Source organism: Mauremys mutica, chromosome 11, assembly GCF_020497125.1.
Source record: "Mauremys mutica isolate MM-2020 ecotype Southern chromosome 11, ASM2049712v1, whole genome shotgun sequence".
Lineage (NCBI taxonomy): Eukaryota > Metazoa > Chordata > Testudines > Geoemydidae > Mauremys > Mauremys mutica.
Window position 1 is genome coordinate 10,733,845 of NC_059082.1, and position 24,785 is coordinate 10,758,629.

A 24,785-nucleotide genomic window follows, 5' to 3' on the forward strand; every position below is an offset into this window, starting at 1 on the left:
CTTCTGAGTTTTCTGTCCCAGTTTACCAGAGTCCTGGGCAAGCTTTCAAACTTGTGGGTGCTTATGTGATATGTACTTCTCAGATTTTTTGGAATATTTGCTAACCTTATGGCATTTTGTAATTCTTTGTCCCAGGTCTGTAATTCACTGCGTACTGGAATGATGAATGCTCAGCCTATCTTGTTATTTAAGCCTAAACTAAAGACATATGGGTGAAAATTTTCCTTCTATCTTGGTTCCCACCCTATTAAGATCCTTCACAACCATGTCTCATTTACATGTAAGGGCTGTTATAGGCCCATCAGTAACCTGAGAGTTCCCTTATGCATGTCCACTGCTTAGATTTAAGTGACAGACCTTATGCTCTATAGGCTGCTATGCTACCAACCGAGCCACAGCAGAAGCTCCTTAACTAGATCGGTAAGAGATGTGCTATGCTTGTCTCAGCTTCAGGTTTCTCTTTGCCTCTCCATAAAGTCTATGAACTGGTCCCAATTCTGCTCAGGACCCCAAGTTTATCCTGAGCCTTGAACCAGATCAAGCCCTATTTTGCCATTGCTCTTCAAGAAGCAGGCAGGGATGTTTCTGTAGAACAAATTCACTGGGCTTGTACATTGTACAGAGGAGCAGGAGATGAGGCAAGCAAGGTCTGTTATTGGCAGATTTTGGGTTCAGTCTGGAACTAGACTAACATCCATCAGAATTCTGATCTAGTCTGAACTGAACCTGTCCTTCCAATAACCTGCCTTGTTGTGGCACCTGATGGCATTTTCTGCCGTGTTGTGTAATGACTTAAGGGCTGTAATGGGTTGCATGCTGTTAAATGTCATCAAATGCCATGAATCATAAACAATTCTGGCTTCTAAACTAGGGATTAGGGATATTTATGAAGTTTAGTCTCAGTTTGGGTTTTCCAGACCCTTGAAGTTCAGAGGAGTGCTTTCATTCTTCCTTTTTTTTGTATTGCACCAGCTGCTTCCTGCTGCCATGATTGACTCTGCTGCTAATATTCCTGAACTACAGAGCGGGATGTTAATCCAAAGGAGTTGACCGTCTGAACTGATTGCCTGCTGACAGCCAGTGTAAAACTCAAATGCACGAGGACTGCAAGATACTAAGATTAGATATCAGAGAAAAGAAAGATACAACTGTTTCTTCTCCCCACTTGAATAGGCAGGAAACAGACCCACTATACATCAACCCACTCTTAAGTACAATTTCTGGTTTCCCAAATTTTGTAATGTTAAAAAACTTTTAATAATCTTATAAGAATGAAAACAGTTTTGATGAAGAAGCCACAGAGCACAAAGATAAAACAAGAATAAAAAGGACAGGGCATTTATGGTTGGTTGTTAGAGTTTTAAACAAAATTAAGTAAGCCCAGTTAAGGCAAACTCTGTAACAGGACACAGCTGTTACTCTCCATATGTACAATGATTCAGATTGCTAGATGGACAGTGTGGATCCATTACATGGGCCAAATCTGATGGGCCTTATTCAAATTTGACCCAGGCAAACTCCCATTGAGTTAAATAGGAGTCTGCCTTAGAAAGGACTGAGGGTTTACCTGTGCTTCATGTCTCCTGAGAGTTATAACACAGAGACTGTCCATGGGTGAAATTCGTTCCTATGCAGAGGGCCTTTCAAAATCAAAGTTCCCAAGGCCCAAATGGAAGCCCTTTTGCCAAATCAGTAGGAGTTAGTACTAAGTTTTCCTGAGCACCAAGTTGCCTTTTTCCTGTCTAAAGGCTATGAACTGGACCAGATTCTGCTCAGAATCAAGCTTATCTTGGGTCCTGAACAGGATCAAGTCTTATATTTTCTATGCCTTAAAGAACTGGGGAAATTACCACAGAATGAAATCAGGGTTTTAATATTTTGTACAACTATTAGGAGCATGGGGTGGAACTGAGGGGCTGAGACGAGGCAGGGGGTTCTGTTAGAAGGAATTTAAGCACAATTTGAGGGGTCTGAGGGTTTAGCAGGGATTTAAGAGGGAGATAGTACATAAAACCTGATCCTTGGCACAGTGGGGAACTTCATCCAAGATGCATAAAGCTTGAGGCAACACTGAGGGGTAAACATTAGCTTCTGGTCTCTTAATAACTCTGATTTTGTGCTGGATTTACCTGTTGGTGTCCTTGACACAACTGATTCTTATCTCTCATTCTTCTTTCCAATATGCAGAGAATGCCAGGCCTCAAAGGTCAGGAATGAGCACTTCCCAACTTGGAGAAGGAGAACATCATGGGTTTTCTACTTCCGCAGCCTAGTGTTCTGAGGATAATTAATCCTAAATCTTGCACCCTAGTCACTGGTGTACCAGGTGCTAAGCAATCAGTCAGGCTGACCTCTGCTATAGGAAGATAGGCTATTTACATGTTTAGTACAGAGATGCTACTGTGTAAAGAGGTGGCTGGAGGGAAAATGTTTTCATCTTCTCCTGCCTTCTCCCATGCCACCCCTTGTGCCTGGAACACCATCCCTTCCTTATCCTAATGTACCAGGTGCCCACCCTTCTTTCAAATCCCCATCACAACCCATTTCTTCCAGGTAGCTAGAATCATTGCTAATTTGCATTAGTGAAAATACCATTCATCACCTGACACTGTAAAATAGAATCCTTTTCTAGCTCTCCCAGTGCATTCTGGGTTGCCCATCTGTTTAGTATGTAAGATTCTTCAGCTAGGGCCAGGTGTTTTTATGAATTAGGTACCAAGGCAAGAACATTGTTGTTTCTTAACAAATACAAATAATCATTAATAACCACAAGTCATTTCAAATGGTGAGTAGCAGCAGTACAGTAGGTGGGTATATGTCTGGACTCCTGTCTATGTAAATAAACTGATTTAATCCCACTGAAGATGAGCACCTAACTCCTTAAGGTATTTCTAGAAATCTTAGCCTTAGGCGAGTAGCTAGTACCTTACGGCGCCTTTTTTAAACCAAGGGCTTAAAAGAAAACAATATGCATTTATATGGTCCTCAGCTGCTAAGCTGTGCACTTAGAAATCTATGCAACCATCCATCCCCCTGCCATCTCCCTCCCTTACACTTCCTAAACTTGTATTAGGAGCCAAGGAAGAAGTCAGAGGCAGTTATTGTGCACAAATCATCTGCTGGCTGAAGTTTTTGGTGGCAGCCAAGAGAGAAGAAGGAAAAAAATTAGAAAAATTTCAATTTCAGGACCATTATTATTTTCATTAATCATAAGAGGCGCTGTCACCCCTGTCCTTATTCTTTAGAGGGAGATCTATTATACGGTCCATTTAGTCCAAGCCATATTACCTCATATGTTTTCCTGGCTGACCAAATAAGACTTAAGAGATAAAACAATTTACTGTTCATTATGATCCGTGTCACTGGAATCAATCTATTAACCTACATTAACTGGATATGTGATGATAGCTCACATACACGCTTCTCCGATTTAAAAAAAGAAAGAGAGGATATGGGAGGGGCTGGGGGCCTGGGAAAGGGGGGAGACCGAGATGGAGAGAGGAAAGGAAATCAAGGCCCATAAAGTGCAGTAGACGTATAATTTGCCAAGCGAATACAACTTCATTTTCCAGCGGCCACTGCTGCGCCCTCCACATCTTCATGCAGCCCCTGACCTGTGAAGAATTCTAACAAATTGGCTTCTATTGTGAAGCCAAAAGGTGCCATCAATGAAGGGACGGTTCGCTGGTCCTAAAGTATGATGGGAAATCGCAGGCTGGAATAAAGAGCTGCAGTTTTATGAAGTTAACCCATTGAGGTTAAATCTAAGCAGGGAGGCTGGGGCAGCAGATCACCCCTTTGGATGGCTTAATCAGGAGAAGAGAATTTATTCAGATGTGTTGCCCAAACGAGGGGAAGCGTCCTTTACCAAGCTAGGTAGAGAGAAGAAATTATCTCTTGTTCACAGACAGCACAACTTCTCCTGCTGTGCCAGGGGGCAGATTCATTCTCTCCCTTTTGCTCTCTGTGCTTGATAGATCGTAAGCATCTTGAGGGAGGAAAGTGAATCAATAGGTGGTCGTCTTGATGCTCTCTTGCACAGCAAAAATAACTTTTGAGTAAACAGTCAATGAGTTAAGATAGTGTCAGACATATGCAGCTCAATCATTCTATTTATTCTGCATTTGCAATTGCTTATTAAGAGCTCATCTGGGTGCCGGCTCATGTTTTTTTAAAGCCCCTTGTGAGACGGCAGAGTTCAGTTTGGGGTTGGTGACTAGCATGTGTCTGCTTTGTGCTGACTGTCACCCCCCCTCACCCCCTTGTATTGAACGCTAGTCTGAATCAACCAAACTGCCACACAGATTAGCACTCTTGATTCACAGTTAGAGCAGGTTGCACCCACTATGAAATACTCACCATCTGTTTCTGACCTAGGGCATTACATGGGCCATGTTCTGTTCTCAGTTACACCAGTGTAAATCTGGAGTGACTCCATTTAAACTCCAGAATTTGGCTTTGTGTATGGTGGAGAAATAAGGGGCTGGTGCAGTGAATGGTTGCAATAACAAAAGGGTAGCATTTCACAGGGAATTCTCGCGGCTAATTAACTGCAGGTAATAGAGTGGTGAATACTGAGCCTAAAATTTGTTACAATAGTTGGGGTTTTAATTGGCAAGGTTGGCAAGTTAGGGGAATCTACTTTAAAAGTACTGGACTGTCACACCAATGTAAACCCAGAGTAACTCCAATGGACCAAATTCTGTTAATGTGTGTCAATCTGGAGTTATTCCACTTTCGCCCTCACACACTGCCCTCCTGGTTCTGATTCCAAGTTCCTTTAGTCATGCAGCCCCAGATCCTTAAAGGTATTTAGGCAATGGAAATGAGGAGCCTAAATACCTCTGAGGATCTGGGCCATGGCATCTGCTGCCCTCTGCTGTGCCTGGTCTCTCATTCCTTGTAAAAGCAGGCAAGGTACCGAGAGTCATGGACATCCATATGCTCCAAGAACAGATCCAATTCTATTTAAATCAATGTAAGTCTTTCCAGTGACCTCAGAGGGGTTGTATTAAGTCTTAAGTACATTACTGAGTATGCTGTGAGTATGCCTGCAAAGTAACATAGTAACTTCTTCCCCAGTTCCCATAAGAACAAGAACTGAGGGAGCAACCGTGCTCACAATAAATAATAGTGAGTAATATCTTGAGAGGAATCTTCTTATTACTCTATGTATTGCGGTAGTGCTTGCCTAGACGCTCCCAACTGAGATTGAAGAGTCATTGGACCAGGTACTGTTCAAACTGATACTGACTGCCCCTGCTCTGCAGTCCTTATCATCTAAATCAGTGTTTCCCAAACTTGGGACGCCGCTTGTGTAGGGAAAGCCCCTGGAGGGCCGGGCCGGTTTGTTTACCTGCCGTGTCTGCAGGTCCGGCCAATCATGGCTCCCATTGGCCGCGGTTGGCTGCTCCAGGCCAATGGGAGCTGCTGGAGGTGGCAGCCAGTACGTCCCTTGGCCCGCGTTCTGGGAACTGCAGCTGCTAGGAACTCTCTACTCTCCCCCCCAAAATTAATTTCCGCAAAATTCTGCATTGCACAGTGGCGCAGAATTCCCCCAGGAGTAGGCCTTATAATATTAATTATGATATTTTTCTCTCCTGTTTCCAATAGAAAGCATGGAGAAATGGATGGTTTAGGAAACTGGGAATGGAATACAAGGCCTTTCATGATTAGGCCATTGTATCAAATCCAGCTCAGACTGGTAGTGATTGAACATTATTTGATTTTTAAGAGATATGCCACGTAAGAAGGAAATCTGTGTTTCAGATGTTGTTATTATTATATTATAACAATCTTAGTTCCTATTCATGGACCAGGACCTCACTGTATGAGATGCTAGATAGCATGTCAAACTGCGTGTGTGTGTGTGTGTATTATAATGTTATACATGAGAACTGTAATAGGATCAATTTCATATTATTTCATAGGAGTCCACATTATAATCTCACAAAAGTGCAATAGGTAAAGCATATGCATTAAGGTCCCTTTTCTTGCACCAACTCAGACTGGAGTCATTGGGAGTTTTGTGCAAGTAAGGACTTGATTTAAAATGTAAGACTTAAACCTCAGGATTTGCCTTTACAAGTTAAAGAGATATATGCAATGAGTTGGTGGGTCCCAGTCCTTTTATATGGACAGGTTCAGCAGTAAGAAGAAGGATTAAAGAGGTCATGGAAACTATTTCCTCATCCCTAAAGATGATTTCTTCAAAAGAGAGTGGAAATACAGTATTTATCTGCTATTTCATTACTCGTGGGTAGTGTTGGAAAATTTGTACCGGAACCTGTTCTGTGGATAAATAAGGGAGTTTATTTTCCAAGACTGAGAATCCAGAACCTTATATGGGTACTAAATGCCGTTGATTAACAAACGAACACTAGATAGAATTCTGTTACCTGGCTGGCTAATCAAAAAGGACGGTGCTCGTAATACCAAATTAAGAGAACTCTTAATGTTTGTTTATTTCAGGTGGAGATCAGAGAGAACCGATGCTTCTGAGTTAAGCAGACAGAGGGAGACTAAAGTCACAAGTTTCTCCACTGGAGCTGCTAGAGCCCCAGGGAAAAGCAGAGAAGTTAATGTACTGGAGATTTTGCTAGTCAGCGTCTGATAAGGAGGATAAAAGTTGTGAGAGTATGAATGCCATGATCCCAGACTTTATTCCCTCTCCAGAGCATACCCCACTGACACCTCAAACTCAGAAAAATAAACTGAAAGGAAATGTTTGTGCCTACAAAATAGCAATCCATTACTGCGAATGGAGATATTTAACCAATACATGATTGCTTAAGGGTCTTTTGCTGGAGCTACAAAAAGAGCTGCATGCTGTTAAATGACCAAGAACACCTACTGAAAATGTCAGGCTTACAAACAGTGCAGGAGATTATTTGCTAACTGACAAAGGTCCACAAATAAATCATGTCCCATGATCCCCTGGCACAGTGGAAATTCAGGGTCAAGATGGGGTGGGCGAGAAGAGAAAGCGGGCATGTCAGGAAGGGAGAAAGCATAGCTCCAGCACTCTGATGCCTCGGCAGCTTTGCACTCCTGCAATAGCTATTGAATCAGGGGTGCAAACTGGACTGCCTTAGACCACCCTTGGGGCCACGTTAGCCCTGCCAGCCACTAAACAGTGGAAGCACAAGCCGTCTCTTTTCTGTCCTGGTTCTGGCATTTGGACATTTTAGGAGAGGAATATTGGTGGATGAATGTCAAAAGACTCAGAGTTCAAGGTATTGCTATTAATTAGTCTATCTTTGGGTTTGGCTTGGATGGGCACTTACAGGGGGCGATACCTTACCTGAATTTTCTGCACTGCTTTCATCTGTTGTTGATTTTTTATGGTGACCAAGCAGTCTGTAAGATTAAAACTGCGTTCTTTATTTCTTTTAATTCACAAAATGTATCAGTGCCACTGCCTTGCTCCCTCTTCAAGCCCCCTCTAGAGTTCTGAAAAAGTACTTTGCATCTATTTACACCTGCTCTAGCACTAGGCTCTCTCATAACTTTGCCAGGCTTCCAGACTTGATGCAGAGAAAATTTCTGTTTCCAGTCCCAGCCAAACCCAAGAAACAGAGAAGCAGTGAAAAAACAAAATAAAGCAGAACAAAAAATGATTGAACTTTTCAGAATCTTTCAAAAGGATATGTCGTCTAAAAAGCACAAAAGGCCTTTTGTATCTAACACCTAGATAGCAAAACCTCTGGGGCAGGTGTGGTCATCTTATTACTTGTCAGTACAATACGTAGCACAATCAGGTCTAGAACCTTAACTGGGTTCCTAGGTGCTACCATAATATTAATAATAAATAGGCATTGGTTTAGGAAATTAGACCTATTTTTCTGAACTAGTTCAGCCATCTTGTCTAGCTAGTCAAAAAAATTCTATTGTGATGCTTTTTCAACAGACCATTATTTTCTTTTCAACAAAATGGAAAATTTCAGAGTTTTTGTAAAAAAAAACAAATGGGAGAATAATTGAACACCAAAAGTGTTTCAATTATTGGGGTTGCGACAAACACATACAACTTTCTGAAAAAAAAATTCAATGGCAAAAAATGCATTGAGATTTTTCATGGAGAAAATAATTTCTCAGCCAGCTCTGTTCATCCATCCATCCATATCTAATCTAATATAATCTAGTATATCTAGGTGTTTATACCAGTCATTATCTTTATCTTAGCACTTCTGGATACTTGCATATTGAATGAAAGGGAAATCAATTCCTTACTTTCCCAGGTATAATGATCTTCAATTGAGACCTCTGCTGGAGGAGGAATGTCATCATAACATTGTCTATGTTTGGGCACTCTACAGCAATGTGATTGTTATAGCCATTGAAAAATCTAATTCTATTTCTCATGAAAAGTCAAGGTTACCAGCAATCATGACAATCATAGCTAAGAATAGCCAATATTCCCACTTCGGGGAGAAGTAAGCACCGACACTTGAATTCAAGGATCTGAGTTCCATACTTCCGAAGGTACTTCCCACTATCAGTTTTGCTTAAGTAGACTGCAGGGTCTGCTGCTGAATGCACCATTTTAAGACCCACTAGTTCTGCCTGGTCACAGAGATCTCTGCCTACTTTAGGCAGTCCATCATGACAATTTGCAACAGGAATTAAATTAACTTGTAGCACTATAGGCACACACAGACACAGAGCCTGCAGATACTGCACTTGATACAGAGTCATTAACACTGATAAAAATGAGTCATGACATTTGAAACTTAAATATATATAACAAAACATCCATCTGACTTTAGAGCTTCCAGTCAGATGAACTTCATTTCTCCTCTGTCCCAGAACACGGAAAGTCTTTCTCTGTGACAGACTCATAAGCAGCCACATCCTCACTCATTAGTATGCTGTCCTCAGCCAACGCTGGCACACAGACCATCCTGAGACATTTTTCTTTGTCTTTGTGGCAGCTGAGCTTTCTAGTTTGGCCCCACTCAAGGAACCTAGCTCTGTACAACAGCTGCCAAGAAATCAAGTTGCAGTGGCTGAGAAACTTGGTGCCTTCATCAACTAACAAGCGACATGGGAAGATGCTGGAAGAGCATATGGTATTGCTGATTGGTGTCACTGGTATTCTCCTGCTCATAAGAGTAGTACCTAGGCTGGTAGATAATGACAGATAGAAAGCTAAATGTGACCTCAAGTATAAAATCAGTCATTATATTGAAGTCAATGGAGTTACTCCATATTTACATCAGTGTAACTAAGAGCAGACTCTGGTAGAGATAAATGGTGTTGTTATTAATAAATTGAATGTTTCATTACATAGAATTGAACCCTGCAATGTTGACACTCCACAGCACACTCAGTAGACAACATGTAACAGATGTGAGTCGCATTGCTTAATGCATGACTGGAAAGTGCTCAGATACTATGATGATGTGGGGACCTTAAGAACTTATAGAAAACAGAACACAAAAGGCAATTGGTGGCAGGAATTTATTTCTGGAAAAGCTGCAACAGAGTGGAGATTTCTAGATGCAGGCAAAAAGTGACAGGAGCATCCTTCTTGCTGTAGCAGGCCTCACAGTGAGGGGCAGGAACCCCACTAACGGGATCTCATACTTCATTGTGCAGAAGTCCTGCAATCTATGGGCTGGTGAGCAAGATCCAGGTGTCTTGTCCTACCTACCCAAAAGACACTGTTCCCCCAGTCCCATGCACACTGTGTAGGGTCAAAACTTGCCTCTTTCCTGGAGTTTGACTTTATTAACAGATAAATCAACAATAAGACAACATGCTCCCCAGTCTAAGCTCTTTCCCCAGATGTAGTTCCTCCTAAGATTCTTGACTTAAGGCTGCTCACCCCAGCCCTTAGGATCTCTCTGTGTCAGACACAAAATCCCTCTGTCAAGAGCGACAAGCTGTCAAGCCAAGTTCTATTAAGGCTTAGTATACATGGCAGATGCTATGGGTGGCTTCACCCTCAGCCTTCAGGACAGAAATTAGCTCCTCCCTCTCCTGGTCCAGTCCGGGGTTTGTCCACCCCGTCATAGTCATTATGTGTATTGCAATCTGTGGGATTATGAGGAATAGTGTAGATGGAAACTTTAGTAGGATTGCACACAGTCGAACCTGGTCCCTATAACATGACAGAGGACTGTAAGAATGCAGGATTCTTGTTTTGTGTCATCCTGACCTAAACTCAGGTGCTAGAATCCTTCACAAAGATGCACAGTAATTTCTGTTTACACATATTGGCTCTTCAATTTAGTTAGCTCTAACCAAGATACAAGAGGTTGTGCTGTGTCTTGCTGAGGTGGAGGGAACTAAGGGCTGGAACAGAAGAAGTCCTGCAGGGAAAACTCTAGGAAGAGCCTAGATTGAGAGAGAACGCTTAGGTTAATAGTCAGAACAAGGTGAGAACATTATTTCCTATCTTACTGAATGAACTACTGTTGTATTACACAGAGGGATAGATGCAGGAACAGCTGGATGCCTTTAAATATAGAGGGAAGCTCAAGTCAATCGTTGTGTAGTTCCACTAATGTTGCTGGAGTGAATGGGATTCAAAATGTTAGGCTCTGAGAACTGGGCTGACACTCAGGGTATATCTACATTCCACACTACGTCCAGGCTCTGACTCAGGTTTGAGTCCAAGCAGCCCTTCAGTCCACTCACAAATCAGTCTGACTTGGGTCAGCAAACACTCAGGACCCAGGTCCTAGGATTCTGTCTGCGGCTAGGTCAGCACCCACTGTGACTCAGGACCAAGGCCTGTCATTTTGCAGCGTGGACTCAGGTCAAGCTGCAGAGCTGAGTCAGAAGGTCTGCGTAACACAGTGTGGATGTGTTAGCATGGTTGTGAGACCTGGGTCCAGCAACTGTAAACCCCGGCTTAGAATGAGTGTGGCTGCCCAGACCTGAGCTGAGTGTATAGTGTAGACAACATACCCGTAGAGGTCTGCATTTCAAATGATGGGAAGCTGGCCCGGTGGTGTAGCATTAGTGGGAGACTCTAGGTGATCGGAGGACTCCAAAGAAGACATCGGAAGAGAGGTTATTCTAAGCTCATAGTCAAAGTGCTATACAAATATTAATGGGTGACTCCTCCTGGCTCCCATTACTACTTTACAGTTGAAGAGCATGAGGTGCTGTGACGGGGCACACCTATCATACCCTCGCCTCTTCCATGAACACAGACAGCTCTGAGATCTTTCTTGTAAACACTGGCATGTACTTTATTTACAGCGTCCCAATCCCTCCTCCAATACATATCAGTGCATCTGCCTCTTTGCACTGTTTTCCAGCTTTCTGGGCCTTTCTCTAATGGAGAGGGGCTGACAAGTCTCTACTCAGGAAACTCCCCTTGCCTCCTCTTCTCACTCTCACTCTCTTCTCCCTTCCTCAACAAGCTCTTCCTTCCTGTGCGCCTTTTAAATCACTTGCCTGTTAATTGCTAATTAGCTCATTAACTTCCTAACCCCAATCAGGCCTTCTCCTGGGGAACCTAATTAGTGCTAATAGTGACCAGAGTGCTGGCTTAAGCTCCATCTCCATCTCTCTGCTGTCTGTCATGGGCACAGAGAGATGAAGTGACTTGCCTAAGGGCACACAGCAAGTCAGTGGCAGAATTGGGATTAGAACTCATTAGTTCCTCTTTTCTACCTGAATAATTCCAGCTGACTCCCCTGCCGCTTGCAAGGAAAGGTTGGAAAATATCAAAATGGTCAAAATGGGTTTTCTACTCATTGCTGCTACTTTGTCTGCCAGCCCAGGAATGCTTGCCTCTTTGGCTGCTGGGTCTTCTGCATCTGCGTCTTTAGCGTCTCTTCCATTGTGTCAGGATCCTCTGCCTTTGTGAAGGTCACCTCTCTAGTCACCTTCTCTCAATCAAGCATGTTAAGATCCTGGAGGTGTTCTCTCAGCTGCCCAGTGTGCCTCATTGTCTAGTCTGTTTGTCAGCTCATGGTCATACACATGACCAGGCTGTTTTCCTTTCACCAGAAGTATCTTTTATTCCTCTGCTTTTTTTACACACAGCACATACCACGGGCATCTTGTAGCAGGAGCTTTCCATGCAGTCTCCCTCTTCAGCACAGCTCACGTTCTGAGCATCTCCTCTGAGCCCAGAGAGTGACTGGAGGCTTCCAAAATGCAGCTCCTTTCTGCTCCCACTGCCTGGCTTTATACCAGCACTGTCTGCTCCTGAACAATGCGGCTCCATCCTCAAACCTAACCCTCCCTCGGGTGTGGCCTGTCAGGTTACCCAATCCCTCCTAAGCCACAATAGCCCTTTCCTGGCTAATGTGGGGTGGACACCCTATCATAAGCTGGGAGGAATCCAGGATTGGGGACTTGTGAGGAACCTGGTTCTCCAGAAAGACTGGGATTGCTAATTCATGTTCTTTTCCTTCTTCTCTCACAACCAAATCAGGCCAGTCACCATGGGCAACACTATCCCCTATCCATGTGTGATCTCACCTCGATATCTTGTCGTAAAAACTACAGTGCTTTGTCTCCACTAGGAGTTTACAGCAGGATAACTAAGGTGCATTAATTATTCCACTGTAAATCCCTCCACGTTTTTTGCAGACCTAGCTGTAAGGTGTGAACCTATGGTCAAATAACTCCACTGGCTTTTTATTCTCTTGCCTGGGCCCTGTGCTACTGAACATATTTATTGATAAGCCACATCTGCTGGCTTTTACATGTGGGGGTGGCCACAGCTGTAATGTACGGAGGGCCATAGCTGCCAGAAATTTCCCCCATTTGTACTTAATCACTGAATTTGTAGTAAAAATAATGAGCTATTTGATGCTCCTATGAGGCATCAGGTTCTCAGTTACTAAGGGACACCTTTTAACATCCCTGTGAACTAACTTTCTGACATGCTCTGAGAAGTACATGGCATGCCAAGGTCTGCTGGCATCAAGCCTAAATGTCTCTCCTCTTTGTGTTCAGGTCTTCCATTTGGCATCACAAGAGGACATACTGCCAACATCAGCCCACCTGGGTTGCAAACAATGCTTGTATTCAGCACTCAGCCTTTAATCAGTTACTAGTATCAGTGGTATTTGCATTCAATACCCTTTGCTTTAGCTCTAATTCCAGGTGCCCTGGAAGATCCACTGATAACAAGGGAGCTGCAGCTTTACTACTTGCCACGAAGACACACTGATATTCTCAGAGGCAGGCAGCATTCAGTTTGCAAGGCAGTTCCCATAGGTTGTGCCTGCTGACTGGTTAGCTAGACACTAGAGTGGACTTATCCGATTAGCAGAGTGGCCTAACTGCTGGCTGGACCTGCAGTGCATGAGTGCGTGCACCCTACATGCTACGGCAACCAAAACTTAAACCAGGACCCTCCTGATACAAAGGCTCTTGGAGACAAGCCAAAAGGGAGCCCTCTGCTGGCTGAGCCTGACTCATATGGAAAGTCGATATTCTATGTTGTGTTTGGTTGTTTGCCAAGATGATAACATTAGTGACCAACCCTGCCTAAAAAACCCATCTGGGGATAGTGTGTGCCACAGAACTGAACTTCAGTATTATTGAGTCATCTGGGACTGGGTGTGTTAAGCTCTCCCATTCCAAGAGTCTGTTTTATGGGGAAAAGATCTTATGCATTGAAACATGAGAGGGCTAAACACTGGACTGCACCTTTAAATTAGTATGAAGATGACTCAACATATTACAGGGGACTCTTCAGGAAGGGCAGCAAGAAACAATGGACTGGATTCATCCTTAGCATAATTCCTCTGACTTTAATGGAGGTATGCCACGGTCCAAAATGTCCATTGGAAAGGAGGGTTAAGTTGTCTTCCGCTAACAAAGATGAAAGGAATAATTTAAGGGAGATGGGGGCCGGAATGAAGTGCAGGGATGAAAGGACAAGCGGTAACTGAGACAGAATTTAAACAACTCTGGAGAATAAAATGATCCTTACAAAAAAAAAAAAAGATAATTATGTCTTACAACAATTACCCTGGCTATGAAGCAAAATTAGCATAGTCCTTTCTAATTTAAATGTGTTGAAAGTGCCTGAGCATGACAGCAGAAAATTACAAGTTTTATGACACGGGCTTTGGTTAAAGTGATGGCAATCGGATTATTGTCGCTTTTTTGTGTGTTGATAGCAATGATTGCAAAGTTACCTATAAATATTAACTGTTTAGCACAGAAGAATTTTGGCTTCCATAGCTTTGTAGCAAATCTCCTAGAGATTCAAAGGCCCACAACGTCTGCACGGAAGATTCAGAGTTGTTCTTCCATTTTCATTCATATTGGATTGGTCCTGATTCACCACTGTGTATCTCTAATTTGATGTCAGTATAACTCTATTGATAGTAAGTGCCTGTATTACGATTGTCACTGTAATGTAGTTACAAAACTAATATCATTATTCTAGCGGAGGACTAATTCCCCACCTTCCTCGTGAACTTCTGTGGTTTGAAGAGACTAGAACCTGGATTGAAAACATCTTTGTTTGGGGCCTGATAAAACCAAAACTTGACCTTGTCAACGCATCTCTAAAGGTGTCTACACTGCAAAGAAACACCTGTAGCACCAAATCCAGGTCAATTGACTTGGGCTTGTGCTGGGGGGGAGGGTAAAATAGCAGTATCGATTTTCAGGTTTGGGCTGGAGCCCGGGCTCTGAGACGCTCCTTCTCACCAGGTTTCAGAGCTGGGGTTCCAGCCTAAACCTGAACGTCCATGGATTTACTGTGTTTCTGGATGAGATTGGAATCAGAAGAAATGCTACCAGCTGGACTGGATGTAAGGAGAACGAGAAATCTCACAGGGAAACTTGATCTCATGTGAATTCCAGCCTCAATATATAGCCTCAAGAATTGTGAAATGTACTGATAAAGTCTGGACAATTATTATGGGCTAGATCATGCCCTAGGCTACATACCCCTGCAGAAGCATATAGGAAAGACCCCTACTTAGGCCCTTGAATGGACTATCCAGATCTTGGGATAAGCATACAGAACCAAATGGTTTCTGTGCGCCTACTACACTTCTTCACAAAGAGTGAAAGAGGGAGGGGATGGGGAAGGGGATGGAATGGGTAGAACCTTGAATCTGCTTCCACCCCCGAAGTGCCAGTCAATGGAGTGAACCCACCATTCTTTCCCTGTGATGCGTCTAGGCTGGAACACCTACATACCACCCCTTAGTCTGGGCTACAAGAAAGAGACCTATTGTTGCATTATTGGTGTCCTTCCTGACTACATGCTCAGCTCTGTATTATAGACATAAATCAAGACAGATCTTATCCCCAAATGCTTGAAGTCTATATGATAAGCAGCAAAACATCTGGGTGCTTATCTGAACTGATCCTCAAAACCTTCACCCTGAGTATGACCTTCCTCTTTTTTTCAAAGGAACTTCTATCATTGTAGGAGACTGCTCAGTGAGAATGTGTTCCATGTGCATGTGATTCAATGTGAGCCACATATGAATTTAAAGTCTGATAGCACATTTGAGGAGAGGTACATACATTTGATGCCATTTAAAATAACCAGGATTATTATTATTTGTTTTCAAATGGTACCTAGAGTCCCTCAGTGAGATCAGGGTGTTAGTGTGCAAGGTGCTGCATATATATAGAGAGAGAATGTCCTGGCCCCAAAGAGCTAACAGTCTAGTAGGCAAGACAGAGAAAGGAGGGAAAGGAAACAAACACAGAGGGTAAAGTGACAAGCTCCAAGTTACATAGCAGATTAGCAGCAGAGCCAGGATTAGAACCCAGGACTCCTCGCTGCCACACCAGTGCTCTGTTCAATGGGTATCACTGATTTTCAGTTTGTGCCATAACATGATATTTTCTTGCAATGCTTATATCTCCTCTACTTAAAAAGGAAATATTAAACAAACAAACAAAAACAAACCCAACAACACTTGCAGGAGACAAAACTACTGTACAGGTGGTAAACACTGTTTTCTTTTAACAATGTCCACCGTTGTCTTGTCTATTCATTCCCAGTCTTTTAGTTCCATGATCCCCTTGTGCCAAAACACAGGAAAATTTGCTTAATTAATTGACTTGCACTCCAGAAGGGAGTGGGACTCAGGCAGATACAGATATCTCTGTGAGCAATGTTGCCTGGGTACTGTTAACACGCATCTGAGCTCCAGATAATTTAATAATTAATTAATTAATTAATTAATAAGATATTTTCATGGTAGGGATCGTATTATCCCTCATTTTAGAGATAGGGAAACAGAGGCAGAGTGGTAAAGTGATTTTACCAATGGTGCACAGCAGGTCCATGACAGAGCTCCAAATGGAACCCAGGTGTCCTGACATACAAGCCAGTATCTTATCCATTGGAGCACACTACTTGCAAAGGAAAGTCCAGCCCTGCCATTTTAAACTTCGCCATCCCAAAGAGCTGCTTCTTTCAAGTCTACATAGTGTTCCTAAGCACTCAATACTCTTAACAAGGTGTTCTTTACCAAAATAAATATCACTGATATGTATTTGAACTGGATTACCTGAGAACACCAGGGAATCTCCAATCTCTCATTTGTATTCAGACCATCACACCTAATCATGGATCTGTTTAAAAAAAAAGTCTTTATGTGTATGTATTCATTTGCTAAGCCACCATTTCAATGGCATTGAATATTGTTTCCTGGGGACCTGCCAAAAAAGCTGAGGAATAGCTTTTATTAAACTTGGGAAAGAATGTAAATCTGAATGTCAGACCCACAAATCTAAGTGCTAACCAAATAAACTCATAGGTGAATCAAGCAGGCTCATACCTAGGGCCAAATTCTAAACTGTGTGCAGCTTTTGTTGCATGTACGTTTAAATTATATATCAAGCAGAGACAATTCAAGGGGGTTATGAAAATAAGAGTCCAAAGGAAACAGCTGAGCTCAGTTCTGTTTTCTAAGCCTCCCATGTTGTAACGTTGTTTAACAAAATTCATATTAATTTACTGCAGAGCTAATTTAATAAATGAAAGTATTTGAGCGATTGAACTTCTTAGTGCAAATATAAATCATGTTGCTTGAATTCACATGAAGTGGGAACAGCCTCCCCTCCACAGTGTATTTAGGAAAGTACACCATGAACTTTGGGGGTGCAAAGTAATTGAATTGTGGGAACTTTGAAATCACAGACTGAGCTGTGGATTTCATCATGACCAGGGTATACTTTTATTCCAGTCTCTGAGAGAGGCCATTTTCATAAAATTGCGGGGCTGGATTGTCTCCTGGGTCCAAGCTTGGTTCAGCTCAGGAGAATAGGGCGCCATGAGGGAACCAGTTAAAACTCCCTGATTCTCTGGGCAGGTATGCATCAGCTCCCTAATTCTAGCGCTTAAGAGTTACTTTAATTTAAGCAACTGACGTATGGTCCCTAAAGGCCATGCACCCACAGCATGCCCCTTAAGCCAGGGTGAAGAAGCGAGTGCAGGGACTGGCCTCACTGGCTGTATGGCAACTGAGAGTTCTTCCTCATTGTGGAATTCTCAGCTGGCCAATTACAGACAGACTCTGTCTCCTTTCTACCTCTTTAATTACACAAAGGAGCCAGATAGGATTTGAGAAACTGGCCCTTGGTGTCAGTTCACAGGCAGAATGTATTCACTTTCTATGGATGTGTTGTATCAACCAGGCAAGGTACTAACAAACTTCAACAGGACTTTATTTTTAAAGTGGAAACCTCTTTACCAAGCTGCTGCTGCACCCTCTGTAACTCTCACTCTGCCTCCTCAACTCCTCCCCCGTCCTTCCTGTTTCCCGTCCTTTCAGACTCCCAACAACCAGTGCTCCCAGTTCTAATAATTTCAAGCAACATCTAAACACCACAGGATGCCAGCAGAAGAATCAAGCATGACTGAAGCTCCCTGTGGAACCTCGAAACCTACAAAGGTTTGCCCATGTTGACTTTTCCTGTTATATCTCAGAGAGAAGAAAGGCATTTCTTATATTAAGGGTAAAGTTGTAAAATGGCAAGTGATTTGAGATCAATGGGTGGAAAAAGGTTGAATAGGCCGGTTACATCTCCCTATCAATGCAGGACTATCCCTACAATATGTTTCTAGGGGCTTATACAATGGGGCTTCCACCATCTCACTTAGGAGACTACTTCACATCCTAATGCTTTTCACTCTCAACTGCTTAGCAGAGTTGCATGATATTGGATTATAATGGCATATTGGGCTGTATTAGTAGGAGCATTGCCAGCAGATTGAGGGAAGTGATTATTCCCCTCTATGCGGCACTGGTGAGGCCACACTTGGAGTCTTGCATCTAGTTTTGGTCCCCCCCACTATGAAGGATGTGGACAAATTGGAGAGAGTCCAGCAGAGGGCAACAAAAATTATTAGGGGGCATAAGACTTATGAGGAGAGGCTGAGGGAACTGGGGTTATTTAGTCTGCAGAAGAGAAAAGTGAGGGGCATTTGATAGCAGCCTTCAACTACCTGAAGGGGGGTTCCAAAGAGGATGGAGCTCGGCTGTTCTCAGTGGTGGCAGATGACAGAACAAGGAGCAATGGTCTCAAGTTGCAGTGGGGGAGGTCTAGGTTGGATATTAGGAAACACTATTTCACTAGGAGGGTGGTGAAGCACTGGAATGGGTTACCTAGGGAGGTGGTAGAATCTCCATCCTTAGAGGTTTTTAAGGCCCGGCTTGACAAAGCCGTGGCTGGGATGATTTAGTTGGGGTTGGTCCTGCTTTGAGCAGGGGATTAGACTAGATGACCTTCTGAGGTCTCTTCCAACCCTAATATTCTATGATTCTATGATACTGAAAACTAATGGGGAAAAAAAGGCAACTAAAACTTTCTGAAGCTCCAAAATCATCTGGGAGATTTGAGACCAAAGGGTCACAGGGCTTTGTTACATACATACCAGTACTCCCCTCCTTTATTAATATTAGCCTGGAAGAGTATGGGGGGTTGGGAGGATGGGCTGTGATTTTATTAATTATTATTATTGTATTGATTAAAAAAAAACCCTACAGCTCTTCTTTTTAATTTTCTCCTTCAACCTTTGAATATCTTCTCTCTTCACTGGGGTTTGATTTTATTTTAATTGTGCAAACATTCTGAGGTCAGTTGTATGACTTGCCTGATCCTGTTTGGTGTTGAGCACCTCCCTGCCAGATGCTGAGTGCCCTCACCTGCCAGGTAAATGAGGACTCCCATGGGAGTTAAAGTGTGTTCATTGTCTTGCAGGAGATGCTCCACATCTTGCAGAATTTGAACCTACGCCTGATTCCTTTTATAGAGATCTGGCATGAAAAGGGGTCTTAAAGTGAGTGCCAATGTAATTCATACCCATTTCAAGGCTCTTTACTCTTCCTAAGTAAAGGGACCGCAGTGTAAATGAGAATCAAACCAAAATATTTTACTATAGATTTATTACCATTTCAGTACAAATCCTGCACCAAAAATAAGAGCAACAAGAAAAGAAAGAAAAGGGATTTCCTTTTTAATAAAAATAATCTAGATATCAAAGAACTTTCTAGGTATCCAACAACAGATCCCGGGGAATGCATTGCGAGTGTGATTTTTGTTTGCAGTTCCTGTTCATTTTATCACTGAGTTTTATGTTTGTACTTATTTAAACTGTCTGGGAGAAGAGCTGTATATAAAAAACGATTAGTTTTTAAAGCACTCCAGGGTTAGTTTCAGGGTTTGGTGGTGCCTAGTGTTCTTTTTTTCCCTTACTCCTTTAGATAGAAAACATAAACTGTAGCCCTTAAACAGATGAATGTAGAGAACAAAATTACCATAGGGTTTTTGATTGGCTGGGTTGTTTTAGAAAGACAGGCAAAATAAAAATGAGGAAGAAAAAAATCCAAATCATATACTATGAGGCCAGATCCTCAGCTGCTGTAAATTGATGTAGCTCCATTGAAGTTTATGGAACTACACTGATTTACAGCAGCTGAAGATTTGGTACCTCTCCCTCTTTCTCTCGCCGCAGCTCTTAAAAAAAAAAGATAAAAGTGCTCTTGAAAGTGAATGAAGTTGACTCTCAGAAAAAGTGATTTTTAGATGTTGAATATTTAATTTGCTGATAAAAGGGTCCTGATTTCCTGCATACGGCCGCCACACAAAAAAAAAAAAGAAAAAAAATCTTAAAAGGGAGGCAATGAGCAGAAACTGACCTTTCTGTGAGCAAGCAGATGAGAGAAGGTATTTGGCTAATCCCAGCTGTCTCTGATTGGCCAGACAGAACCGTGTTGAAAATGTCTCCATCTGGGCTAATCTGCTCTCAGTTGGATGAGCTGAGGCCTTCAGAGTTAACCTGACATTTAACAATAATTACCCTTTCGTCTGACCCTAACCCAGTCTCCTGCTCTCTTAGAAATCTCTCTTTTTTTGTGTGTGCTCCCAAACCCCTTGACTCTTGTGTTAGAGATAGCTGAAAAAGTGATGATACGATAATGGGATATACTACAACACACATATATATTTAAATCTATATTGCTCAATGTGCCATGTGGGGTGAGGTTTGATCTCCGTCATGCAGTTTATCAGGCTCCTGTGTCATGCAGAACAGAAGATATTAGAAAAAAAACAAGGAGGATAATTTCACCAATTAAGCGGTGGCCGTGTTTGTTTACTGGCCTTTGTATTAAAGCTCTAAGTTCCTGGCTGGCACTTGGATGTTCCTTATCTGTGGAGAGGAGAAATGGTGTATGGAAATAGGTTCAGATAGAAAAGCAGAGTTCAGAGGTCACAAAGGCTAACTGTAGATGAAATGTGGTTGTTTCTTTTTACCTGAGGCTGGCTTCATCTTTTCTCTGAAAGGTCATTGTGATAAAACAAAAACACATCTAGGGAGAGGATTCGTTTATCTCCGGTCAAGTTCCCTTTTCCATTCTGGTGCTTTATTTATTTTGACCACATTTTCCCCCAAGTTGTCTCCTTGCTGGAATGGGCAGAGTCAGACGCAAAGGGTACTTTGAATGAGGCCAGGCCACCACCAACACAGAGTTTCTATTTAGCTGGAATTCACACCCAAAAGATTCTCCACATGATTACAACCTCTTATTCATGAGTAGGAACACTTAAGTGAGCTGACATGCTCATGTGAAGAGTTCTAGGATGAGTCTACATGACAGAAAAATCAGAGTTCCATTCCTCCTTGATTTATTTCAGATTTTCTCTCTGACCTTGGACAAATTGTTGAAGCTTTCTGGTTTTCAGTTTCCCCATCTGTCAAACAAGGATAATAACAGCTATTATGAGGTTTAATTTAATGTCTGTACAGCACTTTGAGATTCGTGGATGGGAGATGATAGAGAAGTTCTAAGGGTTTTTTTTATTTATGTGTGGTACATCCTGTTGCCAGTTGGGTTGGCTCCAACAACCAGCCTTACTCACAGTATTTATGCCTCTGGCCCTGGCCAGAATCTGGAAGTGCAGAGGTGACTGCAAACAAGGAAAAATGTATAATCAAAACCAAAAGATAAAGTAATTCATGACAGTGTCAGGCCCTCTCTTAACCTTTAATCCATTTAACCCTCTCTGCTCAGATGAGATGGAATGGAGCGGCAAACTCAGAACCAGATTTGTGTATGGATTCTGGACCCTCTCGTCCTCTGAGTCCAAATATGTTTGGATTTAAGACTCCAGATCAGGCTCATCTTTCACTTTGCACTGTAGTGTCCTGCACGTTAACTGCATTTTTGTCATTTGTTGGAGCCCAGAGTACATACGGACTTCCTGTTCGTTCAGCTCAGGCATTGTCAGAGTCTGTCTGGGGGCAGTGAGGGGTGAGATTCATTTCAGAATATTCTCAGGAACCAAGTGATTAGAGATTTAGAGTCCTGCGCTCCTCTGAAGCTGATTCAGACTTATTACTTGGCAAGACTCTGGCTGTGCCTTTGCCAAGCAGACAGAACATAGGCTTGCAATGCCAAAGATGGATGTTCATTTCTATCATGCTTCACCACTGGTGCCTGGATGACACAGTGTAAATGATTAAGTTCAGAGTCCTGAGGCCTGAGCTTCCCCCACCTTGTACCAGTTTAACACCAGCATGACCCATTGATTCCGATACCCTTACTCACATTGAGGAGTACCTTACTCCTTGACTAGTCCCATTGATTTGAATGGAGAAAGATACTACACAATGTAAGGGTATCAGGATCAACTTAATTTAGGAGATGCTAATGTTGGCTTTTATTAATTCACCCGTTTCCAGTCTCTGAAACAGAATGATAATATCAGTGATACATAGTAGTAAATTGGCTCCTTTACCTGTTTACCACTTTGTTGTACAGGGGCTATATCCCTGGACAATGCAATTGAACCAGCGTTTTGCTTCAGCTGATTTCCATCCACAAACTGTTCTGGAGTTCAGGAAAGAGATCACTTTAAACAGTTGAATTCTCCACTTTCACAGTCAATTAGTGATGGCTGGCAATATGGAGGAAGGCAGGGGATATGGGCTGCCCTTGAGAAAATGTCATACCGTGCTGATGTCATAAAATAATAATACCACATACTAGGCGTCATTACTTTTGCTAGTACATAAAGGCAGCCGAGCACTAGAACTACTTGGCTGTACTATTTATGCAGGATGGGGCAGGGAAAACTGTACTGCTAGTAATGCAAGTTGCACTGCCTGTGCCATTTGGAAAATTAAAATCATCTAATATCATGAGGTTCGAGTTTATTGCACTAGCCTTCTTATTATCCAGACCAGATGGTGTAAACTGGAACAACTCCTTTGAAGTGAATGGAGCTACACTGATCCACACTTCTACCACATCGATTTGTATCAGTTCAGGATCTGGCCCATCATTCCAGTGTATGTCACTCAGATAAGGATGGATATCTACTAATAGTACATTGGGCTATTCTGGGTCTTTCTACAGTGCACATACGTGTCTTCTTTATATCCCAGAGCACTTATGAAGAGTCACCTAACCATCGTTTAGGAAATGATTGAGTCTGATATAAGCACCTCCATACAGACCCATAAACAAAACTTCATCTTAGGGACTTCTCTAAGCAGCCCCCATCCAGTGGCCAATCCCTGCCATTGTGTTATTTTCTCTGTAGCATAAAAATAAGTCATTAGTTTAATCACACTCTAATGTCTATCAATAAACTGCAGAAGTGGAAACCGCTTTTCTTGGCAATAAAAAAGGAATCAAAAAAAGCTCTTTAGGAAAGAAGTGCCCATAGTCAGCCATCACACCTATATCCTTCCCCACCCCACCCCCACTCCCGTTTTCCACATACATGCTCCTTATTTTAAATTTTTTTTAAGTCACCCAGACCTTGTCTTTTCAGTAATGTCATAATCAGCAAGCTGAAGGCAAGGCTGCTGATAATTGTTCTTTATGTTGCTCTTTGTTTAGTATCTGATTCAATACATCTGCGTGGACACCATTCCATCACCTTCTTAGTAACAGAGGTGAAAAAAATCAATAGCAATCAGATTACCTTGTTAACAGACAGGCTAAAGGGCCAGTGTGTTAAGTTCACAGTGCATCACCTTTCATTTAAAACATCTCACTTGTGGGGTTTCTGTTTTATTTTTTTATTATTTACCCTTTATTATTATTTATAGCATCAAGTCCAGAGGGTTTCTGAGCATGCCACTGTATGATTGCATTGTTCTTCCACTGGCTCAAGTTGAACTGCTACATCATTTTCAAGGGATTCCAGTATTAGCTCACACAAGGTGGAGGCACTATGGGAGACCCATTTTTTCTGGAGATTAAATTATTTCTGACTTTTTTAAATCAGAAAATATGTTTTTGTCTCATTCAAAAATATTCTTTGGGAAAATATTGATTTCAATGAAACTTTTCAAATTTCCGAAGCAACATTTCCAAACAAAACAAAATTAAATGGCCATCCAAACCAAAATGTTTAGTTTTGAAATGCAGTCTCGCTGTAGCCATGTCGGCCCCAGGATATTAGTCAGACAAGGGGGGGTGCCGTAATATCTTCTATTGGATCCTACTTCAGTTGGTGAAGCAGACGAGCTTTCGAGCTACAAACCTGAGGAAGAGCTCTGTGTAGCAAGAAAGCTTGTCTCTCTCAACAACAGAAGTTGCTCCAATAAGAGATATTACCTCACCCAATTTGTCTCTCATTTTGAAATGTCAATTCTACTTAAAATGTCATTTTACTGTCATTGGAAGTCACAATGTCAATATGAAATGTTTCCGTTGGAATATACATTTCGATTTGATATTTCATTTCAAAGTGTTGAAATATATTATTTTTATGGAAAATGTTGGCATTTCTCCTTATTGTTTCAATGTTACCAAATCATTTTTTTTCAGAATTTCAACTTTTCATCCTGATTTGTGATGAAAGCAGATGTCAAAATATCAGAATTTTCTGCAGGACAAAAATTCTACTTCCTGACTAGCTCTGTTTTTTATGAATAGCTCTGGTTGCAAAAGACATTTGAGCACAAATGCAAATGGAACAAAAAAAAACTTAGGAGTCCCGTGGTTTAAATGTGCCATTGCTTCAGTTAATAAATATTTTGGAGAAATTGTTTTTAAAATACAACAATATTAGGGGAAGAAGGTTGGGGAAGCTGATGGTTCTATTAATTTATTAATTATTCTAATTATTGCATTAACATACAAAATACTATTTTATGTCCCAGTGTCATTTTTGATCTTAATGAAGTCCCTATTTCATAAAGTCTTTACATAATTTACATAGTTCTTTACAATTTCCATTAGGAAGCCGAAAATCCTACGAAACTAACCAGGTTTCCTTACAGATTCAAACTTCTGCCCAGGCTCACTGGAAGGGTAACAAAGGTTCTGGTCTGGGTGAATATGGCTCAGATATGGTTTTGCACT